Below are 26,824 nucleotides of genomic sequence, written 5' to 3'. Positions count from 1 at the left end.
GTTCCTATTAGCTAAATACACTTTTATGAGGACAGATTCATAGAAAGTACATTTTTAAAAAGATTCGGAGGAAATAAAGGATTTTCTTTCAAATGAAAACTTATTTATATGTGTTTCATAGTCAAAGTTATAGAACATTTTCAACTGTTTTTGTTGAATTTCACAGATCATTTTAGACTTAAATACTAAGAAATTTTATTTTGATCGCACAGGTTTGAAGTTTTGAGTTTTGCCTCCTTTTTTGAAAAATATTCAGTGACAATTTTAAGGCTTGAATGTTAGTTTTCATTTGATAATTTTATTTTACGCTTACAAGATTAAAAAAAAGTGATCTCACTACTTCCATGCTTGTATATTAAAAGTCAAATACCAATGGAAATCAACTGTCCTTTTCCTGACTTGGTACAGGCATTTCCTTATGTTGAAACTAGTGGATTAAACCTATTATTAATCTACACGTGGTAAATGTCAAGCTATAGGTATACATAACTTAACATATGAACACATTCAATCATGCAATTACAAAATAAGTAATCAAAGTCTTCCAGTACGATGCAAAAGTTCTTTGATACTTTTCTATGCATAATATAAGTATGCAGATTAACAGATTTTAACAAAGCTATGAACGAATGGTCTTACCTATGATTGCATTTAAATATCAAACATGATATAATTGAAACTTCTACACTCTGTTCACCAGATCAATTTTAAACTGCTTTGACGATTAAAAAAATAGACCTGCTATTGGCGCTGTATGCAATATGTATTAAAGAAAGGAGACCGCATACTTTAGCATTATATTTTTTGGTTCGTTTTCCATATATATTTCAGGATGTTATTTTTGCTTAAATCTTTTAAAATACGTATTTTCCTTGTGCTACCGATGACATACGCAGTTGTTTGGAAGTATAAGAAAATTGGAACAGAATGCGTAATGACTAATGATGTATTTTTCACAGATTCTGCGCGTTCTGGAATTGAATGTTCTAAACTCTGCAAGAATAACCCCTTTGGACCATGTTCAAGGTTTATATATGATCCAGAAGGAAAGAAATGCATGCTTCATTCCGAACAGACAATTACTGGGATAAATTCGGTTAAAGTTACCACAGATGTCAAATGGAAACTATACGGTACTGCACATAATAGTAAGTTTTGGTTTTGATTATAAATTTTAAAAAAGGCATATACGACCTTTACGTAAATTACATTGTGTAATAAATTGTACTCAAATATTTTTCAAATTACCAAATATTGTAATATTAAATAATGGATGAACAACAAACACCATGAAAATTTCTGACATTAAAAGTATTGTTTTTTTTTTTTCTAAACAAATATCTTGAAAGTTCATATTATTATACAATATGAAATAAAATGGAAAATAATTTTAAAGTTAGGAAGCATCTAAGTGCCTTAAATAACAAAGTTAAACAAAGAGAAAATAAATTCAATATATGTTTTTGTTTATTTGAAAAAAATAATCTAATCTCCTTCAGTTATGTATGTATTTGTTTCTTCTCTGTTATGAATACGGCATTACATAGCAAGAGTTGAAACTGGTTTAACAGATCGACACGTGAATGTGACATGTCTGAAAAAGTAATTGTGTTATTCGGTTTTTTAAGTTGTTCCTTAGTATTTTGGTTTTCGGAATGGAAGGAAAGCCTTCGTAGATTATTTATATTCATACATAACTTATCTTAAGACTCTACGCCAATGAGAACTTGGCATACACGGTAGAAATTTCAATTTTTGAAACATGCCAAGAAATCCTCACTAAAAATTCCGGTCGACCTCCTACGGCAGTCATTAGTAGCTAAAGATTTGATTTCATTCAAGAAATTAATTTATGATCTTCATGTACGTGTCGCTTAGAACACGGCCATATACCAAATGGTCAATATTAATCATCCATGTAATTTGCTCTATGTGGTGTTTGCAGAATTTCAACGGAGGCAATTTCTTGGCATGACCTAGTACGGACCTCTGTATATCTTAGTTTTCAACCAGAGAGGTTCAATTGTGTATATTGACCTTCAAACCGGCATTTAATGAAAACCAAGCTTAAGCGTGTTGTGAAAAAAAGTCACGTCAAAACGGAATGGGGATGATAAATCCGATATCAAGTTGATTGCATATGCCACTATGTTTCTGCACACTAAAGAACCGAACAATGACTCTTTGTGGTGTCTTTTTTGCATTAATATAGAAATGCATGAGAATCTCTTCATTAGATTGAGAAAGAGAGAGGAAAAAAGGGAAAACAAATATGTTACTTTTTTCAGGAAGTCCACCATATTGAATTTGACCATAAGAAAACAAATACTTATCAAAATAAGATACTAAAAAAGAAGTAGTCGTAAAACGTTGGACAAGCTGAAGACAATGGTAAAAATAAAGAAAAAAAGACTATTAGACACACAAAATATAACATTAGTCTCAAATCTTAAGATTTAGAAGAACAAAACCAACTTAAAAAACTAAAGGTGTATACAAATCCTGATCTTGTTGCAGCGAAATGTTTTGGTAAACGTTTTATATATTGCTAAGGAGATGGACATCAATTTAAGGAACAAATGTCCTTAATCCTTCATTCTAAAATCCCACCTTATAAAACGTACTATAGGACTGACATCCAATCTAAAAAAACAATTGGAAGAAAAATGTTATTTAACACACAGGCTGACTTGATAACTTGTGCAAAAAAAAAATTGGAAGAAAAATGTTATTTAACAAACAGGCTGACTTGATAACTTGTACAAAAAGAAAAATAATTTGATTACTAAAATGAACAAATTCTTAAGCTAACAGAATTGGTAGATGTGGAAAATGAAATTATTAATTTGGATGAATATTTGATGACTATGGAAACGAAGATTTGACATGTACGCAAGTTTATACAAAAACATTCGAACCCCGCAGCCCGTCAGATTGAGTCATAGAGATATCTACAACGTACACATTGAATTCAGAAATGAATCAGTTTGTCCCAACACTAAACATAGACAAACGGCACACCGCACTGTCCTTTGGTAACTGGTTTGGTCACACATGACGATGGAGCCATCAACTTGAAAAAAAAACAAGATACAATTAAGACTGCTTGCATGCACGGCCATGTTGGTTAGCAGATGGGTTCATCGGACACATTTATTAAACTAGATACCCTAATAATGATTGTGACCCAGTTTGGTTAAATTTGTCTCAGTAGTTTAGGAGAAGATTTTTGAAAGATTGCAAAAGTTTACAAACAAATTGTAAAAAAAATTATAAGGGACAATAACTCCTTAAAGGGTCAATTGACCATTTTGGTCATTTGACTTATTTGTAGATCTTACTTTGCTGAACATTATTGGTGATTACAGTTCATCTCTATCTATAATAATATTCAAGATAATAACCCAAAACTGCAAATTTCCTTAAACTTTCTAATTCATGGACAGCAACCCAACAACGGGTTGTCCGATTTGTCTGAAAATTTAAGAACATGTAGATCTTGACCGGATGAACAATTTTACGCTTTGGGCCATGTGAGCTAAAAAAAAAAACAGACTGACTGACTAAGACGATGTATCAAATTGTAATTACAGACGGTGTTTGTGGCAGTTATATCGGATTCAGCGGTCGGTCGAATCAGGAAATTGGGAATTATTGTATGGTGGAATCAAATGGAAATTTCGGGTATTCATATTCCTCTTTATGATGTTTTATGCATAAATTCAACAGAAAAAAAATTGCAACGGATTTCTGTGCATGTGCGAATAAGATTTACTCATTTATAATTAATGTTTATTCTTCGAATTGATTATCTACAGTTGTGAGGACTTCGATCCTCTTAAGGTATGAATTTTCGTATTAACATCGCTTTATTCTGAAATAAAACTCTCACCAAGTATGACCGAGATAAGATTTTGTGGAGACAAATATGATATCAAAATTGTATTGCCGGTTCAAGTAGTCTTTTTTTTTTTTTTTTTGCAATTTTCTAAATGGCTATACAGAATTCTTGTATCTTTTTGTAAATCACCTAACGGAATTTATATAGTCTTCTTTGTTATCGGTATTTTTGCACTAGTGTTTAGACACTTAAATGACTATCGCTATAAAAATTGACAATTTGCAAAATAATAGAATATTGAATAATGAAGACAAAAGTCAAATGCCGTTTTGTTGAATTAGATTTATAGTTTCCCTGTACTTGTAAATCATTGGCTGTCAAATTTTGAGTTCAAGCGTTCCCAATGAAAGTAAAACCAGATAAGTGCTTCGGACGCAGGATATTTAAATAGTGTTATTTTCCATTAGGTCTAATATGCATTTAAAAGAGTGCATTGATTTCGGAAAGTTGATGTTTGTTCACGGCAAAATTATTCATTTATATCTATTTTTATAATTGATATACTCACCACTATTTGATATTGTCTAATGTTTAATGTTAAATTTATAAAAAAAAATCATTCCAATATTTACTTTTGATGAAGAGATTTCAATTTTAAAATGATCAATATCATTGATTGGTCATATTCATCGTTATAAAATTATTGTTTACAGTTATTTGAAGCACATTTTTACTTTTAAAAAAGCTCTCCTTTAAATGCCATAGAATTAAATTCAAAACAGTGTGGCTGTGGCCATTGATTGACACATTAAATTCATCCATTGACTGGGACAATTTAGGTGAACGTTTGTATGTAACGACCACTGCTCACTATGTACTTTTTAAAGACACTTAAACTATGGGGTCACCAAACGTTCTCAACACCTTCATAAAGTAATTTGAAAAATTAATCAGAAATAACACAATGTTTTGATTTATATCAATTATATAAATCAAAACATAAAGGTTATTCCTGATTAATTTTTCGAATTATTTTATAATTAAAGGCGTTAAGAAACCTTTGGCGACCCCACAGTTTAAATGTCTATCGTAGGTACGTCGTGAACAGTGGTCGTTACAGACAAACGTTCACGTAAATTGTCCCAGTCAATGGATGAATTAAATGTGTCAATCAATGGCCACAGCCACACTGTTTTGAATTTCATTCTATTAGACAGTAATTTATTCAGCATACAATTATGGAACGCCATGACTGCCTTATGTTAATAATCAGCATTATATGCAGTGGTCACAGCATTATATGAAGTGCTCACAACATTATATGCAGTGCTGACAGCATTATATGCAGTGTTCATAACATTATATTAAGTGCTCACAACATTATACGCAGTGCTCACAACATTCTATGCAGTGATCACAGCATTAAATGCAGCGGTCACAACTGTATATGCAGTGTTCACAACCAACATTATATGCGATGTTCACAACATTATATGCAGTGCTCGCACCATTATATGCAGTTGTCGGAACATTATATATAGTGGTCACAGCATTATATGCAGTGTTCACAGCATTATATGCAGTGTTCACAGCATTATATGCAGTGTTCACAACATTATATGCAGTACTCACAACATTATATGCAAGTACAGCAGTACATGTCATATATATATATAGAGGGATGCTACTTTGAGGGGAATGATGGGATATTTTCTTTTTTTGTGAACGTTGAATTTTGTTTTCCATGACTTTTTTTCATGGATTTGTAATCTTTCAGATTCATTAAGTTTTTTTCATGGATTTGTTACCCGGGGTTAGTGATAAGTGCATTTTTCGTGACTCGATTTTAATTCAATTTGGTATGAGTTGACTGATAGCCAGTCTAATATTTAATAGACATAAAGAGATAGTAGAGTTACTTGAGCCAGGAGGCAGCACTATAGTCGGTTTATTTGATACACGTTCTCCGTGATGAAGGTGTTAATTATTATTTTTGTTTTTTTGTTTTTTGTTTCAGGAACAGCGACTTTCCCCCTATTGATCTGTTGTGTGTGTCCTGCATGTAAACTGTGACCCGCAAATTGAACACCAATAAAAGACCTTGAAACAAAGTAGGTCATTGGGACCGACCTTTTTACGCATTAACTATTCTGGTTAATATTTTGTTTATGATCCAACTTAAAGCAGGAAAAGTCACTCACTGAGGATACTATGTTGTGACGGCCCACTTCAATGACAAGACATACACTTAGGACTGTTTTGTATTGTAATGTCACCTCGAGAAGTTCCGAATAAACTTGAAGATTTCCCATTTCATTATCTTCATCAATATACTTTGGTATTTCTGTTGTATTGGAAGATAAGATATATAATTTATTACCAATTAAGGGCCCACATCGAATTCGCATACACAATTACGATGCAATTAGACTTTAAAACAAACCCTTGGTGTATAGTAATTTTTATATGAGAAATTAATACATCTAACTCATATATATTGACTTAAATAAATTTTGGAGGATAGATGCCCTCCTTCTGTAACTACCGCAGGTATCGTGTTCACATGCATGGAGTTCAGAAAGTAATGGGTTCGAACCTTGCTGGGTCAAACTGAAACCTTGAAAATGGTCTGTTTTGCTTCTCCCCTAAGCATGCACACGGCATAAAGACTGAATGTTCGCCCAGAGTCAGTTTAATGTGTCTGGGTAAGGTGACATGTCTGACTGCGGTCTAGTAAAAACAGGGTTAATATCCATTTAACACTTATATTTAAGGGCATACGATACAGTTTTGATCCCATATTGAAAATTTCCTCACAATTTGCATATAGGATATTTTTTGCCTGATTAAATCAAATATGTAATAAAAAATATATATATATACCTTCATGTAATGTGCTACTAGTACTTTTTTGAGTAAAATGAGGTCCAAATTTTATATATTTTCTCATAATTTGGATTTCAGGACGTATTTTTCTTTTCGATAGAAATACATTACGTTTTTGTATTAAAAGATAAACAAGCTGTGTGTTGTTAAATTATTTGTAAATTCTGTTTTATATAAACGTCCTTTAAATGTGTGCAATTTCTTTTCAAATAACTCGTATTGATCAAATGTTCACAAAAGAAGTAAAAAACGTAACGTAATTGATTGTATGCACATTGAACGACAAATTTATGTTACGTATACAATTTTCTGACGTCAGACACTCAATTCAATGAATGTGTTTGTAGATAGATGTTTTTGTTTTCTGTTAAATTGTTCCTTTTAATATTGTTATACGATGATGACTGATAGTGGAATTAACTATTTGTGGATTCTTATAAATTCTATATAGAATCACATTCAAAACAGTGTGGCTGTGGCCATTGATTGACGACCTAAATTATCCCATTGACCGGGACAGATTATGTGAACGTTTGTCTGTAATGACCACTGCTCACTCTGTACTTGTTAAAGACACTTAAACTGTGGGGTCACCAAAGGTTCTCAACACCTAAATAAAGTAATTCGAAAAATTAATCAGGAATAACACGATGTTTTGATTTATATCAATAATATAAATCAAAACATAAAGTTATTCCTGATTAATTTTTCGAATTATTTTAATATTAAAGGTGTTAAGAACCTTTGGTGACCCCACAGTTTAAATGTTATAATAAGTAAGTAGTGAGCAGTGGTCATTACAGACAAACGTTCACATAATCTATCCCAGTCAATGGGATAATTTAGGTCGTCAATCAATGACCACAGCCACACTGTTTTGAATATGATTCTACAACTTTTGGACTATTTTCAATCTCGGTCTATTTCTGATATTTATTCTTACATACTTTTGATTTATTAACCCTACATGCTAAAATTGCCTATGTAAATTTTAAAATTGTTTGCATGCACATTGAACAACAAATTTATGTGACGTATAAAAAAAAATTCTGACGTCAGACACTCAAATCAATGAATGTGTTTGTAGATAGATGATTTTGTGTTCTGTTAAATTGTCCCTTTTAAAATTGTTATACGATGATGACTGATGTACCCATATTTTGACTATTTTATTTATTGTGTCTGTTTAGTTTACGCATCAATGTAAATATAACGGAACTTGACGAGACTGTCATTAAGTGAGAGGGTTAGTGCTATAAAACCAGGTTTAGTCCGCCATTTTCTACATTTGAAAATGCCTGTACCAAGTCAGAAATATGACAGTTCTTGTCCATTCGTTTTTGATGCGTTTTGTTATTTGATTTTGCCATGTGATAATGGACTTTCCGAATTGATTTTCCTCTAAGTTCAGTATTTTTGTGATCTTACTTTTTGCTGCATATTTATCAAATTAAAAAAAAAATTGAACTATTTACGTTTTCATGAAAATTGGCACACATAATCTTCTTCCATAATCAAACCAAATGGCATTAAAACAGAGGGGTCAATGAATACGTTTTGAAGTTTGAATGATAAAAATCAGTCGAAAACTGAATCTTTTCCAGATAAGTCATAGTGGGAGTACTTTATTTGTCACAGCGCCTTTAATTAACCCGGGTTAGCCCGGTCGACGCTTCCGGTATAGGCACAGTCGCTTCATTCGCTTTAAAATCAGCCGCCGGCGCACAAAGTTATACGCTGTCCTCGCCGGTCTTAACTCACCGGCAACAAATCAGCCGGTCATAAAAGTATGGCGGGAAGTGCTATTTTAGATAAATTGTCGGAATTTGAAAGTTGAAGATTTGCCGCTGTACATTAGGCTAACCTGGGTTAATTTAAAGCGCTGTGGCAAATGAAGTACTACCACTATAACTTATCGGGAAAAGATTCAGTTTTCAACTGATGTTTTTTGAAATGGGAAATCTTCAAATTTATTCGGAACTTCTCGAGGTGACATTACAATACAGAACAGTCTAAGTGTATGTCTTGTCATTGAAGTGGGCCGTCACAACATAGTATCCTCAGTGACTTTTCATACTTTTAGCTGGATCATAAACAAAATATTAACCAAAATAGTTAATGCGTAAAAAAAAATGTCGGTCCCAATGACCTTCTTTGTTTCAAGGTCTTTTGTTACTGTTCAATTTGCGGGTCACAGTTTACATGCAGGACACGCACAACAGATAGAATCAATAGGTGGAAGTCGCTGTTCACGAAACAAGAAAAATTAACTCCTTCATCACTGAGACCGTGTATCAAATAAACTGACTATAGTGCTGCCTCCTGGCTCAAGTAACCCTACTATCTCTTTATGTCTATTACATATGAGACTTGCCATCAGTCTACTCATACCAAAGTGAATTAAAATCGGGTCACGAAAAATGCACGTTTCACAAATCACGGATAACATTAACGGTACCAATTTTCCTGCACCAGATGCGAATTTCGACAACACATGTCTCTTCAGTGATGCTCGTGGCCACACTATTTGAAATCCAAAGCTTATATAAAAGATGAAGAGCTATACTTCAAAAGGTCCAAAAAGTATAGCAAAATCCGTGAAAGGAATCAGAGCTTTGCATGAGGGAGATACATTCCATAATTTATATTAATTTCTAACATTTTGTAACAGCAAATTTTAATAACACAAAAATCCGTATTTTCATGCCAGTACCGAAGTGCTGGCTACTGGGCTGGTGATACCCTCTGGGACTAACAGTCTACCAGCAGAGGCATCGATCCAGCGGTAGTAATAACATTAACGGTACCAATTTGCCTGCACCAGATGCGCATTTCGACAATACATGTCTCTTCAGTGATGCTCGTTGCCAAAATATTTGAAATCCAAAGCTTATATAAAAGATAAAGATCTATAATTCAAAAGGTTCAAAAAGTATAGCAAAATCCTTGAAAGGAATCAGAGTTTTGCATGAGGGACATACATTCCTTAATTTATATTAATTTCTAACATTTTGTAACAGCAAATTTTAACAACACAAAAAATCCGTATTTTCATGACAGTACCGAAGTACTGGCTATTTGGCTGGTGATACCCTCGGGGACTAACAGTCCACCAGCAGAGGCATCGACCCAGTGATAGTAATAACATTAACGGTAACAATTTTCCTACACCGGATAACAAATACATGAAAAAAAAATGAACGAATCACAGACAACAAATCCATGGAAAAAAGTCATGGAAAACAAAATTCAACGATCACAAAAAAAAGAAATATACCTCGACTAAACATCAACCAAACAATGTTAGATCTGTAAATTTGCTTTCGAAAATTTTTGGTTCTTCCCTCGCCGGGATTCGAACCCATGCTACTGTGATATCGTGACACCAAATCGCCTGCACTGCAGCCGTCCCGCTAGACCACACGACCACCTGGGCTCTCAAAAAAAGAGCTTTCGCTGGCCGTGTGTTACCTTTCCTCGTCAGTTTTAATCTAGCGGCGTACTACAGTACATGATATATAAGGCATGAAGATGTTATTGTTACAGATCAGCTAAATTATCTATAGTAAAGGATCCTACAAATTAATGTAATATACAGTCACAGAAAATAATTATATTTATAAGTACGTCTGAGTCAGTGACAACTCTACAACAGATGTATCCATCGGATCGCCATCAATGATGGTGATACATGGTTGTGTACATAATGTATATACAACTCGTCTAAACATCAACCCAACAATGTTAGATCTGTAAATTTGCTTTCGCAAATTTTTGGTTCTTCCCTCGCCGGGATTCGAACCCATGCTACTGTGATATCGTGACACCAAATCGCCTGCACTGCAGCCGTCCCGCTAGACCACACGACCACTTGGGCTCTCATAAAAGAGCTTTCGCTGGCCGTGTGTTACCTTTCCTCGTCAGTTTTAATCTAGCGGCGTACTACAAGTACATGATATATAAGGCATGAAGATGTTATTGTTACAGATCAGCTAAATTATCTATAGTAAAGGATCCTACAAATTAATGTAATATACAGTCACAGAAAATAATTATATTTATAAGTACGTCTGAGTCAGTGACAACTCTACAACAGATGTATCCATCGGATCGCCATCAATGATGGTGATACATGGCTGTGTACATAATGTATATACAACTCGTCTAAACATCAACCCAACAATGTTAGATCTGTAAATTTGCTTTCGCAAAATTTTGGTTCTTCCCTCGCCGGGATTCGAACCCATGCTACTGCGATATCGTGACACCAAATCGCCTGCACTGCAGCCGTCCCGCTAGACCACACGACCATCTGGGCCCTCAAAAAAGAGCTTTCGCTGGCCGTGTGTTACCTTTCCTCGTCAGTTTTAATCTAGCGGCGTACTACAGTACATGATATTTAAGGCATGAAGATGTTATTGTTACAGATCAGCTAAATTATCTATAGTAAAGGATATATATATGTAGGACTCTAAAGTGCGATGGGGACGCTAAAGTACGATGGTCACGCTAAAGTGCGATGGTCTACGCTAAAATGCGATGCTTCCATACGCTAAAGTGCGATGGTTCGCGAAAGGTTAAACGTCCGAAACGTAGTTGGATTATAACGTTAACAGTCGTTCATACAAACCAAAAATGAACATGCCGGAAGATAGATTATGAATATTTGATTAACAACTTTTACACCAAATGTTTATGATTTACTAGTTATTGATTTAAACTTAACCGTTCTTTGTCGGATGAAGCACATTGTTTATTCTTATCGTGCTGGAAGAAGGACTTGTATCTTACAGTCGACCATTTTACCATATAAATATAAAATAGTATACGCATACTTATCTTGCTCAAGTTATATTTGAAGCAAACGGAAACATTTGAATCATTGTTTATGTGGCAGTTTACTTTGCGATCCCCGTTAAAATGCTTTGATGAAAGTAACGTCGGTAAAATAGAGATACATGTTTGCATGCGTGAATTATAAATTATTTGCTCTAAAACATTAGTATGTTCTGTAATTTGTAGGAAAATACGGAAAAGGAGAAAGCTCGGCGAACATTGCCTTTCTCTCGCATTCAAATTAAATTTTATACTAATAAATTTTGCATATTCCGACAATGAACGAATTTTGTATTTGTTATTTACAATGACGACTGTATGGGAGGTTGTAACATGAGTGTGAACGGCAATCTACACTAATTATCCAAAGATGCAATAAGCTCCGAATTGTTAAAAAATCATTTTACATGAAATATCATATTTTGAGACAAATAAATTACCCTTTTAGAAATTATAACGTGGTCGGTCTTCTAAATTTAGAAACAATTATTTAAGACTACCGGTAAATTATAAAGCATATCACATATGTTATACGTTAGCATATTAGCTTTTGCAAAAATACTAATTTTTAACCTCGATGTTTTAATCCCTCGAATCTTACCCTTTTGGTCCATCGCACTTTAGCGTGAGACACCATCGTACTTTAGCGTGACCATCGCACTTTAGAGTACTACATATATATATGACATGTACTGCTGTACTTGCTTAAAGATTCCGTATCTTATGCACAGCTTAACGGACTGAGACAATTCTGCATAAAATGTAGGTCGAGATGACCCACTTTTATTGGACCATTGTTACTACCCAAGATGTGCACATGAACAGTAACAGAACATCTGTCATCTTTAATTGAATTCGCAGTTCTTGACCGTGACGGATGAACGAACGGACGGAGGAAATGCTACATTCATTTCAAAACTCCGATTGACGAAGAGATAATAATTAAAGGGGACGACTAGTCTATATTGATGTCTGTGATATTCTAAGGGATTTGTTTTCGGAGTGATTGTTTATGTTCCTTTGCTGCTACACATCCTTATTAATTTATGTTTACCGCTATTGTACTGTGGTAACATTTTTCATTTTTAAAATTCTCCTATTATTTGATGTTTGATGTAATCTATGATTATACATTTATCATTATTATTGATTGTTTGTTTTTTTTACTCACTTTATTCCTTGTGTATTTCTCTGGACGAACAGTACCATTACTAATGCACGCAATTCGTAGTTTCATCATTTCATCTGAATGAAATACCCATAAATTATAAAAATCATGTCTGTCCAATTTGCAGATAATATCCAGTGTATTTTTTTCTTTTATAAACGTTCCGGACATTGCCTAAATTACAGGACTTCAGTAACTGTTCCATTTAAAATTTAGGTGGTGCATTATCAATTTTTGTCGTATATTTTTTTACCAGATTCGGCAATGTCCGATAAAATTTCCGATGTTTACCGAATCTGAACCACCACCATCACTAACATCAATCATCATGATCACCATCACTGATCCTCACCTTCATCAACAAAAAAACGTATAATGTTGTGACCGCTGCATATAATGTTGTAAACACTGCATATGATGTGTGCACTGCATATAATGTTATGAGCACTGCATATAATGTTGTGAACACTACATATAATGCTGTGACCACTATATATAATGTTCCGACAACTGCATATAATGGTGTGAGCACTGCATATAATGTTGGGGACACCGCATATAATGTTGTGAACACTGCATATAATGTTTTGAACACTGCATATAAAGTTGTGACCGCTGCATATCATGGTGTGAGCACTGCATATAATGGTGTGAGCACTGCATATAATGTGAACACTGCGTATAATGTTGTGAGCACTGCATATAATGATATGATCACTGCATATAATGTTGTGAGCACTGCATATAATGTTGTGAGCGTTGCATATAATGCTGTCAGCACTGCATATAATGTTGTTAACACTGTATATTATGCTGTCAGCACTTCATATAATGCTGATTATTAACATAAGGCAGTCATGGCGTTCCATACTGAGTAGTTTGCTGTTCCTTGTAAGCTATCCTCTGTGTTGAAGGCCATACTTTGACCTATAATTATTTGTTAACTTTAAAAAGAACATTGTCCTCCGCGGTGGCTGAGCCAGAACTTTTCATAAAAAGGGGGGGGGGGGCTTGCTCCAGTCAAGCTTCAGTGATTGCCTATTATCAACCAAATATCCCACAAAAGAGGGGACCTTGCCTATTATCAACCACATGTTTCCCACAAAAGAGGGGGCCTCCCCAGGATTCATCTATGCTTGGACTTTGAAGGAGTCTTGTCTAAGACTCTCATTGGCTGCCGCAACTCCTACCATATCTAGAAATTATACTTATCCAATGCATTGTTTGTGTATTTGTTTTATAGTTCACCTAGTACAAGGAAACCATAGACATATACATAATGTTTTTGGGGAGACTAAAGTATAGACTTTTTAATTTTGTCAATTATAACTCATCTCAGACTCTATTTACACAACGTTTTTACTCCCAATTTATACTCCCTGTCTCACAGCTACACATAGGGTTTTCGTCATTATTACGTATTTTATCTTGATTTTACCTGAAGTAGAACCTGAAACCTGAGGACTTGAATGCGCCACAGGCACAGGTTCTGTGTTTACTGTTCAGTTTTTTTTTCTTTGAGGCATATCCGATCGCCTATTGTCCCAACACCCAAAGCACTGAGTTCTTCATCAGACAACTTTTTTGCAAGATCAAAAGTAATTTTGTGCTCAATAAATCTTTGGGAAACATTCCCAAGACCAAGTTCAAAAAGAACCGCCTGTATACTTTTATCAGCCATTTTATTTCGGTGTAACATGTGCTCGTTAATGAAAAATAGACGGGTCTCGGTCCGGAAATATCCGATGAAATTTCCGAAGTTGATCGAATCATCTCATCATACATCAAACATCATCATCCCCTTCATCAACAAAAAACGTATAATGTTGTGAGCACTGCATATAATGTTTTGAACACTACATATAAAGTTGTGACCGCTGCATATAATGTTGTGACCACTGCATATAATGCTGATTATTAACATAAGGTAGTCATGGTGTTCCATACTGAGCAGTTTGCTGTGACTTGTTAGCTATGCTCTGTGTTGAAGGCCATACTTTGACCTATAATTAATTGTTAACTTTAAAAAGTACATTGTCCTCGGCAGTGGCTGAGCCAGAACTTTTCATAAAAGGGGGGGCTTGCTCCAGTCATGCTTCAGTGATTCCCTAGTATCAACCAAATGTTTCCCACAAAAGAGGGGGCCTCCCCCGGATCCATCTATGCTTGGACTTTGAAGGAGTGTTGTCTAAGACTCTTATTGGCTGCCGCAACTCCTACCATATCTAGAAATTATTCTTATCCAATGCATTGTTTGTGTATTTGTTTTATAGTTCACCTAGTACAAGGAAACCATAGACATATACATAATGTTTTGGGGGAGACTAAAGTATAGACTTTTTAATTTTGTCAATTATAACTCATCTCAGACTCTATTTACACAACGTTTTTACTCCCAATTTATACTCTCTGTCTCACAGCTACACATAGGGTTTTCGTCATTATTACGTATTTTATCTTGATTTTACCTGAAGTAGAACCTGAAGCCTGAGGACTTGAATGCGCCACAGGCACAAGTTCTGTGTTGACTGTTCAGTTTTTTTTTTCTTTGAGGCATATCCGATCGCCTATTGTCCCAACACCCAAAGCACTGAGTTCTTCATCAGACAACTTTTTTGCAAGATCGAAAGTAATTTTGTGCTCAATAAATCTTTGGGAAATATTCCCAAGACCAAGTTCAAAAAGAACCGCCTGTATACTTTTATCAGCCATTTTGTTTCGGTGTAACATGTGCTCGTTAATGAAAAATAGACCGGTCTCGGTGCGGAAATATCCGAGGAAATTTCCGAAGTTGATGAAATCATCTCATCATACATCAAACATCATCATCACCTTCATCAACAAAAAACGTATAATGTTGTGAGCACTGCATATAATGTTTTGAACACTGCATATGAAGTTGTGACCGCTGCATATAATGTTGTGACCACTGCATATAATGCTGATTATTAACATAAGGCAGTCATGATGTTCCATACTGAGTAGTTTGCTGTGACTTGTAAGCTATGCTCTGTGTTGAAGGCCATACTTTGACCTATAATTAATTGTTAACTTTAAAAAGTACATTGTCCTCGGCAGTGGCTGAGCCAGAACTTTTCATAAAAGGGGGGCTTGCTCCAGTCATGCTTCAGTGATTCCCTATTATCAACCAATTGTTTCCCACAAAAGAGGGGGCCTCCCCCGGATCCATCTATACTTGGACTTTGAAGGAGTGTTGTCTAAGACTCTTATTGGCTGCCGCAACTCCTACCATATCTAGAGATTATTCTTATCCAATGCATTTTTTGTGTATTTGTTTTATAGTTCACCTAGTACAATAAAACCATAGACATATACATAATATTTTTCGGGGGAGACTAAAGTATAGACTTTAATTTTGTCAATTATAACTCATCTCAGACTCTATTTACACAACGTTTTTACTCCCAATTTATACTCCCTGTCTCACAGCTACACATAGGGTTTTCGTCATTATTACGTATTTTATTTTGATTTTACCTGAAGTAGAACCTGAAGCCTGAGGACTTGAATGCGCCACAGGCACAGGTTCTGTGTTGACTGTTCAGTTTTTCTTTGAGGCGTATCCGATCGCCTATTGTCCCAACACCCAAAGCACTGAGTTCTTCATCAGACAACTTTTTTGAAAGATCGAAAGTAATTTTGTGCTCAATAAATCTTTGGGAAATATTCCCAAGACCAAGTTCAAAAAGAACCGCCTGTATACTTTTATCAGCCATTTTGTTTCGGTGTAACATGTGCTCGTTAATAATAAATAGACCGGCCTCGGTCCGGAAATATCCGATGAAATTTCCGAAGTTTATCGAATCATCTCATCATACATCAAACATAATCATCACCATCACCTATCATCAGCTTCATCAACAAAAAACGTATAATGTTGTGAGCACTGCATATAATGTTGTGAACACTTCATATAATGTTGTGAACACTGCATATAATGTTTTGAACACTGCATATAATGTTGTGAGCACTGCATATAATGCTGATTATTAACATAAGGCAGTCATGGCGTTCCATACTGAGTAGTTTGCTGTTCCTTGTAAGCTATTCTCTGTGTTGAAGGCCATACTTTGACCTATAATTAATTGTTAACTTTAAAAAGTACATTGTCCTCAGCAGTGGCTGAGCCAGAACTTTTCATAAAGGGGGGGGGCTTGTTCCAGTCATGCTTCAGTGATTGCCTGTTATCAACCAAATTTTTCCAACAAAAGAGGGGCCTCCCCCAGATCCATCTATGCTTGGACTTTGAAGGAGTCTTGTCTAAGACTCTCATTGGCTGCTGCAACTCGTACCATATCTAGAAATTATTCTTATCCAATGCATTGTTTGTGTATTTGTTTTATAGTTCACCTAGTACAGGGAAACCATAGACATATACATAATATGTTTTGGGGGAGACTAAGGTATAAACTTTTTAATTTTGTCATTACATTATAACTCATCTCAGACTCTATTTACACAACGTTTTTACTCCCAAGTTTACCGAATCATCTCATCATACATCATATATCAAACATCATCATCACCATCACCGATCATCACCTTCATCATTATAAAACGTATAATGTTGTGAGCACTTCATATAATGTTGTGAACACTTCATATAATGTTGTCAACACTGCATATAATGTTTTGAACACTGCATATAAAGTTGTGACCGCTGCATATAATGCTGTGAGCACTGCATATAATGTTGTGACCAATGCATATAATGTTGTGAACACTGCATATAATGCTGTGACCACTATATATAATGTTGTGATCACTGCGTATAATGTTATGAACACTGCATATAATGTTATGAGTACTGCATATAATGTTGTGAGCACTGCATATAATGTTGTGAGGACTGCATATAATGCTGTGAGCACTTCATATAATGCTGTGACCACTGTATATAATGTTGTTTATTAACATAAGGCAGTCATGGCGTTCCATATAAATAATCATTTCTTTTCTGAATATCATAGTATGCTTTTAAGGTGTAGTGTTTGCATCGTTAAAACGAATAATCATCGGAATTCTAAATACCAATAGCATAAAGGCTTAGTTCGATCTTTTTCAATATAAGAATAAGTATATCAACGTGTATTTAAGTCAAGAATAATAATGTTAAAGTTTCAAATGATCGTCATGATACTAAATATTTACAAACAAATATGATCATCCAGTATATTGATTACTAAACATAAACAATATAGGAATTCAAATTTTACAAAAATGTATTTAAAACCAAGGTAGTCTGCATAAGCCAACTTTATTATAACACAGACACTGATGTGTTTTATAAGTAAACCATAAAACATGATATTGTAATGCTAATGCATATTACCATGTCATGTTATAGAATTAATGAATAAGAAAAGAAACAGGTACATTTGTTATTAATGATCTTATGATAAACCCATCTTGTACTATCGTTATATTTTAAAGTTTGACCAATATGGTATATGGTAAAATATTACATCTTTTCCGAAACGTTAAATTTTGGCTGGTGAAGGATGGAATATTTAACTTACCAGAAAGTATGCATACAATCGTAAAACTTGAAAACTTATTTTCAATATTTCTTTTTGTGTAACTTTTGTCTTTGTGACTATTTGTAATCATCTGTATGGTTATTTTGTTCAAAATTATTTTTGAACTAATATGAAAACTGAATCATAGAAAAGGTTTGATGTAGTACCTAAACTAAATCGCTACGCACAATTAACTGCTTGAGATACAAAAGAAGATGTGTTATAATTGCCAATGAGACAACTCTCCACAAGAGACAAAAATGACATAAAAATTAACAACTATAGGTCACCGTACGGCCATCAACAGTGAGCAAAGCCCTTACCGCATCGTCAGCTATAAATAAGTTATTATATTATATGATATAGTTGTCGCCCCTATGATTTCTAGTCTTGTGGAAAAAAAATGACAGTGTGGAGGTATTCAAGTTAGGCAATATTGTTAAGTTTGAAGAAAAGAAGAATGATATATATATATTGTAAAATGTCATTTCGCTGTAATTATAGTCAAGCACATTTTGTATTTTTTGAAAAATTCTATTGCTCTAACATATTTTTTTGATTTTCTGAAGACACACTTAAATATACGATATCAAAATATCTTATATCTATTGCCGATTCAAGCATGTTTTTTTGCCATTTGCTAATTGTCTATACAGAGTTCATGTATCTTTTCATAAATCACCTAACGGAATTTATAAAGTGTTTTTTGTTGTTTTCTATCGGAATCTTTTGATTACTTTATAAACAATGAAGTAATTCCAATTTTACAAAAATGAATTTAAAACCAAGGTAATCTGCATAAGCCAACTTTAATAACACAGAAACTGATGTGTTTTATAAGTAAAATATAAAACATGCTATCGAAAACGTTTGTTACTCGTATTACTAAGTCATGTTATCGAATTAATGAATAAGAAAGGAACTCGTACACTTTATATTAATGACTTATTGATAAACCCTACTATTAGTATCGTTATATTAGTTATATTGACCAATATGATATATGGTAAAATATTACATCTGTTCCGAAAAGTAAAATATTCGCTGGTTAAGAATGGAATAATGAAATTACCAGAAATTATGCATGTTATCATAACTACGTGCAAACTTATTTATGAGATTTCTTATGGTGTAACTTTTGTCATTGTGATGACTTGTAATCTTCTGTATGGTTATTTTTCAAATATATGTTAGAAATAATATGAAAACTGAATAAAGGATTGCTTTGGTACTGAAACTAAATCGCAACGCAAAATTAATTGCTGAATAAGTTATTACATGTATATGATATACTAATAGTTTTTGCGCTTAGATTTCAAGTCTGGCCACAGACCACAATTAATTTCTCTATCAGTTCTTTATAACGTTTTGCATCATAAAAAAAAATGCACCATGCACTTTTGTCAATTTTTGTGTGTGTGTAATGTATAGTCCTAGTCCAAATATATATCCAAAATTCAGAAAGATTGAAGCAATGACTTTTACAAATTTAGCCAATACACATCCATACCCCTATTGACAAGTCAAGAGATGTTCCGAAAACTGTAAATATTACCTTTTTACACTTGGCCTAATCACTCATTCCATATCAAAATCAGTTTCAATACAACATCCAAAAATTTAGTTCACCTCTCTTCTTTCATTTCCACCCAAAAAAATCTAAGAAATGAGTGAGGAAGGGAAAGAAAAAAAAAAGGAAAAATACACTCTAATTAAAAGGAACCACATTCGTAAAGCGGGGTCATTAATTGTGGTCTTGGGCCGTCTTGTGGAAATAAATGAAAATGTTCGAGTAATTTATTATTGTTTACTTTCACAAAAGAAGTATGATTTTATAATATGTCAATTCAATGTATTCATAGTCAAGGAAATTTAATATTTTGAGAAAAAGCCTATTGCTCTAACATATTGCTCTAATAATTCCCACGATAACTTTAATCTCTACTATATTCATACTGCATCGATCCTATTGCTGGTTGACTGCAAGTCCTTAAGGTATTTTTGTTTCTGTGACCATCGTCTGTGTTGAAATGAGATTACTGTAATATTGATGTAACTTTTAATTGACAAAATATTTTCCTTCGAATGCACATACTACTATTTCAGTTGACTGGCGTATATACCTTTGGTGACCAAAAATTCTTATTCTCTCCGGCAAGAAAACCCTTGCCAAAGTGGTTCATTTGTAAGGCATTGCAGGGTGTATACATACACATCAACGTGCGGTCGGAATATGAACCTTCAATAATATGACTCGGATAAAGAGAATGTCACGTCCTCGGCATATTAAAGAACCTGTGTAACAACACTATGATGAACTATTGTCAGACAAAATGTCTGATTTCATTCAACCGTCCTTCAACCAATATTTTCTCTTCAACAAACCTTATGTATTAATTATTTATTCGGTCTCATTCTGAGAATGCATGATATTGTTGCCACTGGACTTAAACTAAAGCAAGACACAATGTGCTTTTAAACTGGTTTATGGTATTTTTTATGTTCCTTGCATTTCTTACATTTGGGTTATTACTCCTAATAGTAAACTGTCAATAATTTGTGTGTTTCTTTCGTTCCGTTGTTTTCCTCTTATAGTTGATGTGTTTCCCTCATTTTTGGTTTGTGACCCGGTTTTGTTTCAGTTAAATCGGTTTATGACTATACACCTTATCGCTATTTGTCCGCCATTACTGGATATCACACAGGTTCCCGTAAAAATTTGACGTCATAAAACAAAATATCTGACGCCACAATGGAAAAGTGATTGTTGTATGCGTCAAAAGTTCAAGCGGCCGTGTCAGCCAGGATTAGCGATTAGGTGTATTGAACAGCGGTATACTACTGTTGCCTTTATTAACACACTTATACTTAAATATATAATCAACACTTCGTATAAGTTCACATGTCTTAGGTCAGAATCAGTCCTTCCTTGTCAGTCGGGTATAATGACATCGATAAAGGATTACCAGCAAAAGAGAGTGTAAGCTTCCCTAGCGACTACTGTGTAACCAAATCTGCGATTGCATAATTAACTAAATCTTGGGTTAAAAATCAATTATATTGTTATCAAAAATACAGGAGTTGCAAAATAACCAGAATTTTAAAACTATAATCATGTTAAACTTATTTTTTAACCTATCAATATTTTATTTAATCGACCTTTAACATTATTAACTTGTACTGACTCGTTTTCATACTCGTATTGGTCTACAACCTAAATTAAGGTCAATCAAGAAATATACCTCATTTGGAACTGCTGGTTTTGTTAGACTTGTTTGCTTTTTCTGGACAGTTAGACGATCAGTGTCCTATGTCAACACAGTCGTCGCAGATGTCTTTAAGATATCGTATTTGCCTTTCACTAAAAAGTAGAATAATAAAAATACCGAACTCACAGAAAAATTTAAAACAGAAACGCCAAAATCAAAAGCTCTACTGTCATATTCCTGACTTGGTACACACATTTTCTTATGTAGAAACATGTAGATTGATTGTGCAGGAAAACTGGTACAGTTAATGTTATTATTATAGCCAACTAAACTTTGACGGTTATATTGACAACAATGTGTGAACAAAACAAACAGACATGATAGGTAAAAATTTCATAAATAGGTGTACAGCAGTGAAAATTGTGTTATAATCTTATCAAATATGTCATCTTAATCACTATTAAAACAAACAAATTTGTCATCAAAGAAAACAAAAAGGTATTTAGACAAAGCACATAAGCCAAAACGAAAGACAAGAATACACACATTGACCATAGCACAATAACACAAATCCGGGATGTATAATTAGCGATCCACGTCTAATGAATATTACCAAAAATAGACAAAACAGTAAAAGTAATAATTTACTCAAACAAATAAAAGATTTCTATGACACGTTATAAAGATGGTGAACAACGTCAGAACGTAGAATCTTTCCTTCAAGACCATCGTGTATTATTTGTTAAATTGATACGGAATATTAATCAACAAGGTATTGGTATCTTCCAAAGAACATTTTTAGAAAAAGGACGAGACGTTCATTGACATAAATATGGTTCATCAACTTTGTGCTCAGACACTGGTGCCGTTTTACAAAGTCTGAGTAGTAGCTGCAAGCTCTTGAATACCAAATGAGTTGGGAAATGTATACAACATATGCAGGTGACGTTGTTACACTGCTACTAAAGTGGAGAAAATTGATAATTTCAAAATCAAATCGTCTGGTTTGTCAAAGACTACCTTTCTTTTACGTATATCCCTGGTTTTTGGCCTGTCGGAGGGGGCGTTCATCATCAGAATTATCTTCGAGTGGGTTAAATTCATACTCGCTAACGGTGTCCCAGCTGTGCTTGTCACCAATTTTGACAGTTTTGTTGTAAGTAAAACTAAGTTTTAGGACAAAGTCACGATTATCTGACGAAATGAAGGTTTTCGATATATCAATTTCCTAAGAAACATGGTCGTTAAATACCGTTATATTGCTAACAAACTTGAAGTCAGGCTTATTTACAGGTTAGTTTAAAGCTGGAAGTTTTACTTCATAAACTGTGAAGATCTTCTTTTTTCTAAGGCGTTGCCTAAATTCTTAAAAAAACAACAAGAAAGCTTCAGTGGTATGGTTGTTTGTAGAACTCTCAACTTCACTCCTTAGATGACTTCTTGGATATACACATCCAGGAGAACCTTTGGATTTCTGCGCAGGCATGAAAGAGAAGAAAATAAAACAGACCTTTATAGCAGCAATTAAATACTAAACGTCTAGAATGGTTGAATGCAAACCGTCGAATGATTTATATACCCGCTTAGTTTTCACGGGTGAATTTACTCGTGCAAATTACTACGCATAACGGTACTCATTATGCCTTGTGACGAAAAGAAATGTATGTCACACCAATCATACGCAAACAGTATTTTTAAAACACTCATGATGGGAAGAATGTTGAAAACGTAATAACCAAAAGATCACGTTTACCAAACAATTGAAATATTATATCTGGTCAGATATGCAGTTGCGTGCAATTTTCAGCAGCTCTGTGGAATTATGCATTCTACTAAAAATATGTACTCTCATTCATAAAAGAATGTTTATTTGTAGGTTGCAATTTACCAGGATATGACTACATTCAACATATTGGGATATGTCTGAAACATTTTTATCGAGTACAGAGTTCATGGACTAATGCAAATATAATGTGTCAGCAGGATGGTGGTCTTCTAGTTAGTATCAATACAATGGCAAAGTGGACTTTCCTGAGTAATTATCTCAGTTGTAAGTATGTAAGAATAAACTAAATACAAGCAAGAGACATAAACAAAGACTTAAGATGATCCATTATAAAATCAGTTTCTCGTATGTTTTACATCATTTATGCAAACTATACTGTACATATATGTATATGTATATTATATTATAATATATAATTAGTTTCTATGAAAGTCTCACTTTGGGTGCTTTATTTCTTTATTCTTGTATTTTAAGACAGTTTTTTTTTATTTATGTTGCTCATTATTGTCTATTTCTTATATTTTGCACACATCTGTTTACCCTTCCAGAGCACCTGAGATCACCTCTAAGTTTTTGGTGGGGTTCGTGTTGATAAGTCTTTAGTTTTCTATATTGTGTCTTGTGTACTATTATTTGTCTGTTCGTCTTTTTTTTTATTAGCTATGGCGCTTTCAGTTCTTTCTTTTTTTTCGATCTATGAGTCCCTCTGATATCTTTCGCTCCTCTTTTACAACCCAATTATTCTTTATTTTTATGCTCTTAATTCTATACTTTTTGTTCTCTCTTTTCTGTAAACTCTACTAGACCCTCGTCTATAACTTCACGTAAAGATGTAAAATTACTTTCAAATTCACATAATACAGTCAAATGAATACCGAGTCATACAATTATTCTTCATTTCCAACAACTATGTGGTGCATTTTGACCTGGGTGAAAGTGACTTTTTTTTTTAGAAAACAATTAAAAGAACACCTTCAATTTTTTTTCAATAGTGCTTCTCACTAAATTTACCACATGTTTTTTTTTTATCTTTTCATTACTTTTTTGTCTGACATCATTTTCTATAAGGAAAACTACCAATTAAATAAATGTTTTACAAACGATGAAGCTCATGCTTACAGAATATTCTAAATATGAGATTAGTCAGTCAAATTAACATTTCTTCATGACAAGCACGCTTAAATTAATAAAAGGGAGTGTTTATAAACATTTAGCTATTGCGCAATCCTTTAAACATTGCTGTCTCTGATTGAAAGAAGCATCTTTTATGGCATAAATTTCAAAACATTTTTGTAAATTTTTCCAACAATTTTATTATTTCTAAAATCATTTAAATATTCTGAACAAAATTATCTTGTTGAACTTTATTATAGGTGTCAATAAGTTCTGGGCTGGATTGAGAGGCACAACGTGGATTAATGGTGACCCGTTTGTTAATGTGCTTGGAGTAACTGATAATTTGAACAATCTTCCTGATAGCAACAATCCGTTTGACCCTGAATTCGATTGTGGTTTATTCACTTTCATCACAACCCCAGAAATTGTTGATGCAAGCTGCAATGAGAAGCTTCGAATGTATTTTGTGTGTGAAATTCCAATGAATTGAATCAAACGCCGGTTGCTATTCACTGCTCAAATGATGACTTCTTTCCTTTTAATAACGAGTTTACTTATGCATCTTTTTCTACACACTTGTTTTAAATCTTATGCTACCAGAAACTTTAGATCAAAGTGTGTAATGTGAGATACAAGACTTAGCAATTACTCAACAATGTACACATTTTAAAGAATAATAACCAAGTTCTTATTTACATTAGCAGAAGAAAACTAAATTATAATTGAATCCAACTTGTATCGAGACATAAGGTTGAGCAAGATTTTCAATTGTCTTTGTTTCCAAGAGGCAACAGCGTATCTTCACACAATAGCTTGTAAATATATACACCGTTATACATTTAGACACTGTGATTATACCGTCACACAAACCGGAAAAAACTGTTCACTGTCATATATCACTATCTACTCGATTCCAAATATGTCTTGGTTTTTCCGCTATTTTAATCATTTGTTATTTTTGTGTTCAGCTAATGATACTAGATACATTGTGAAAATATAGAACTAAATATATTCCATCCATCTTGAAGGGATAAGTTCCGTTAATAATATGATACTGTTTAGAAGAAACTTGATTGCATGGATGTTAAAATTATGAGAATTCACCTTTCTTACGTTTTAAATATTCTTTTTCCTGTGAATATAGTTTTTTTTTCTTTTATATAACTCCTACGAACTTTCAAAAAGTAAACACTTGAAAATATCGGATAAAAAACAAGTGACCAATTTCTATGCTGTACACATTCTTCCATTTAAATGACGAAATATATTACAATGGTCAGGGCAGTGTTATGTGTACAATCCTAAATATAGCAGAAAAAGAGATATCTTCATTATATTTTTTTTCTATTTCACACTAGGAGACTTTACTTAAGCCTTTACAAAATTTCCTGTGAATGTTTTAGTTTCAATATATTGTTTTGTCAAAATGTTTTTTTTATTGTCAATTTTCAACATGGAATAGGGTATCAGTGGTTGTCTTTTGTTTATATGTTACATATTTGTTTTTCGTTAATTTTTTGTACATAAATAGGGCCGTTAGTTTTCTCGGTTGAAATGATTTACATTGTCATTTCCTGGCCTTTTGTAGCTGACTATGCGGTATGGGCTTTGTTCATTGTTGAAGGTCGTACAGTGACCTATAGTTGTTAATTTCTGTGTTATTTTGATCTCTTGTGGAGAGTTCTCTCATTGGCAATCATACCACATCTTTTTTTTAATACCTATACTAAAATTCTTTTTTTATATTCATACTAAAAGTACAAACTAGATTGACAAAAAAAGGTATCACGAATTCGATAATATATTCTATCTTAGGGAGCCAGGGATAAATCCTACTTTGTTACAAATCAGTCTGATTCTAATAAAAAAAAATCTCTGAAACTATTATTATCAAGATGTTTGATTGAGAACATATTTTTAATTTGAGCTTCCCAATTGTGAACTTTCCACGGGATTCTATTTCTATGTAGCAACATTCCAACAGCGCCTGCATACGGATTATATATATCTTCCAATTAATACAATATTCCCGAGTTGTATTCCATATCATGAGTTCCTTGATAGAGGGTTGCTGCTCAAAAGAAAACTATTAAACCAAGAGTTCCAAATGGTGAAGTTATAATCATCCCTTCGTTAATTATAGGGACGCCATCACGAGTTTGTTGACCGTTATGGAATATCCGTTTCACAGATGATATCGGATATGTTCCTTATGTCGTAAATAGAATACCGTCCCCTTTTCACGAATGTGACATACCGAATTAGATTTATTTCCGGGTTTGTAATAACATGAGCAACAAGATGGGTGCCACATATGGAGCAGGAACTGTCCAGCCTTCGGGAGCACCAGAAGTCAATCTTTGGTGAGGTTAGTGTTTGTTTAGTCTTTAGTATTCTATGTATCTATGTATCTTGTATACTGTTATTTGTCTGTTTGTCTTT

General features: G+C 33.7%; 1 long non-coding RNA gene across 1 annotated transcript; it reads left to right on the top strand.

Annotated features, from left to right (window-relative positions):
* Positions 1 to 830: 830 nt before the first annotated feature.
* Positions 831 to 25,447, top strand: LOC143050921 (uncharacterized). Its single transcript, XR_012970509.1, has 3 exons — positions 831 to 1,148; positions 23,357 to 23,530; positions 24,640 to 25,447. It is a non-coding gene; the product is annotated as an uncharacterized LOC143050921 (long non-coding RNA).
* Positions 25,448 to 26,824: the final 1,377 nt, after the last annotated feature.

This window comes from Mytilus galloprovincialis, chromosome 1 (genome assembly GCF_965363235.1).
Source record: "Mytilus galloprovincialis chromosome 1, xbMytGall1.hap1.1, whole genome shotgun sequence".
Classification (NCBI taxonomy): domain Eukaryota; kingdom Metazoa; phylum Mollusca; class Bivalvia; order Mytilida; family Mytilidae; genus Mytilus; species Mytilus galloprovincialis.
This window is presented reverse-complemented; position numbering and strand designations above follow the sequence as displayed.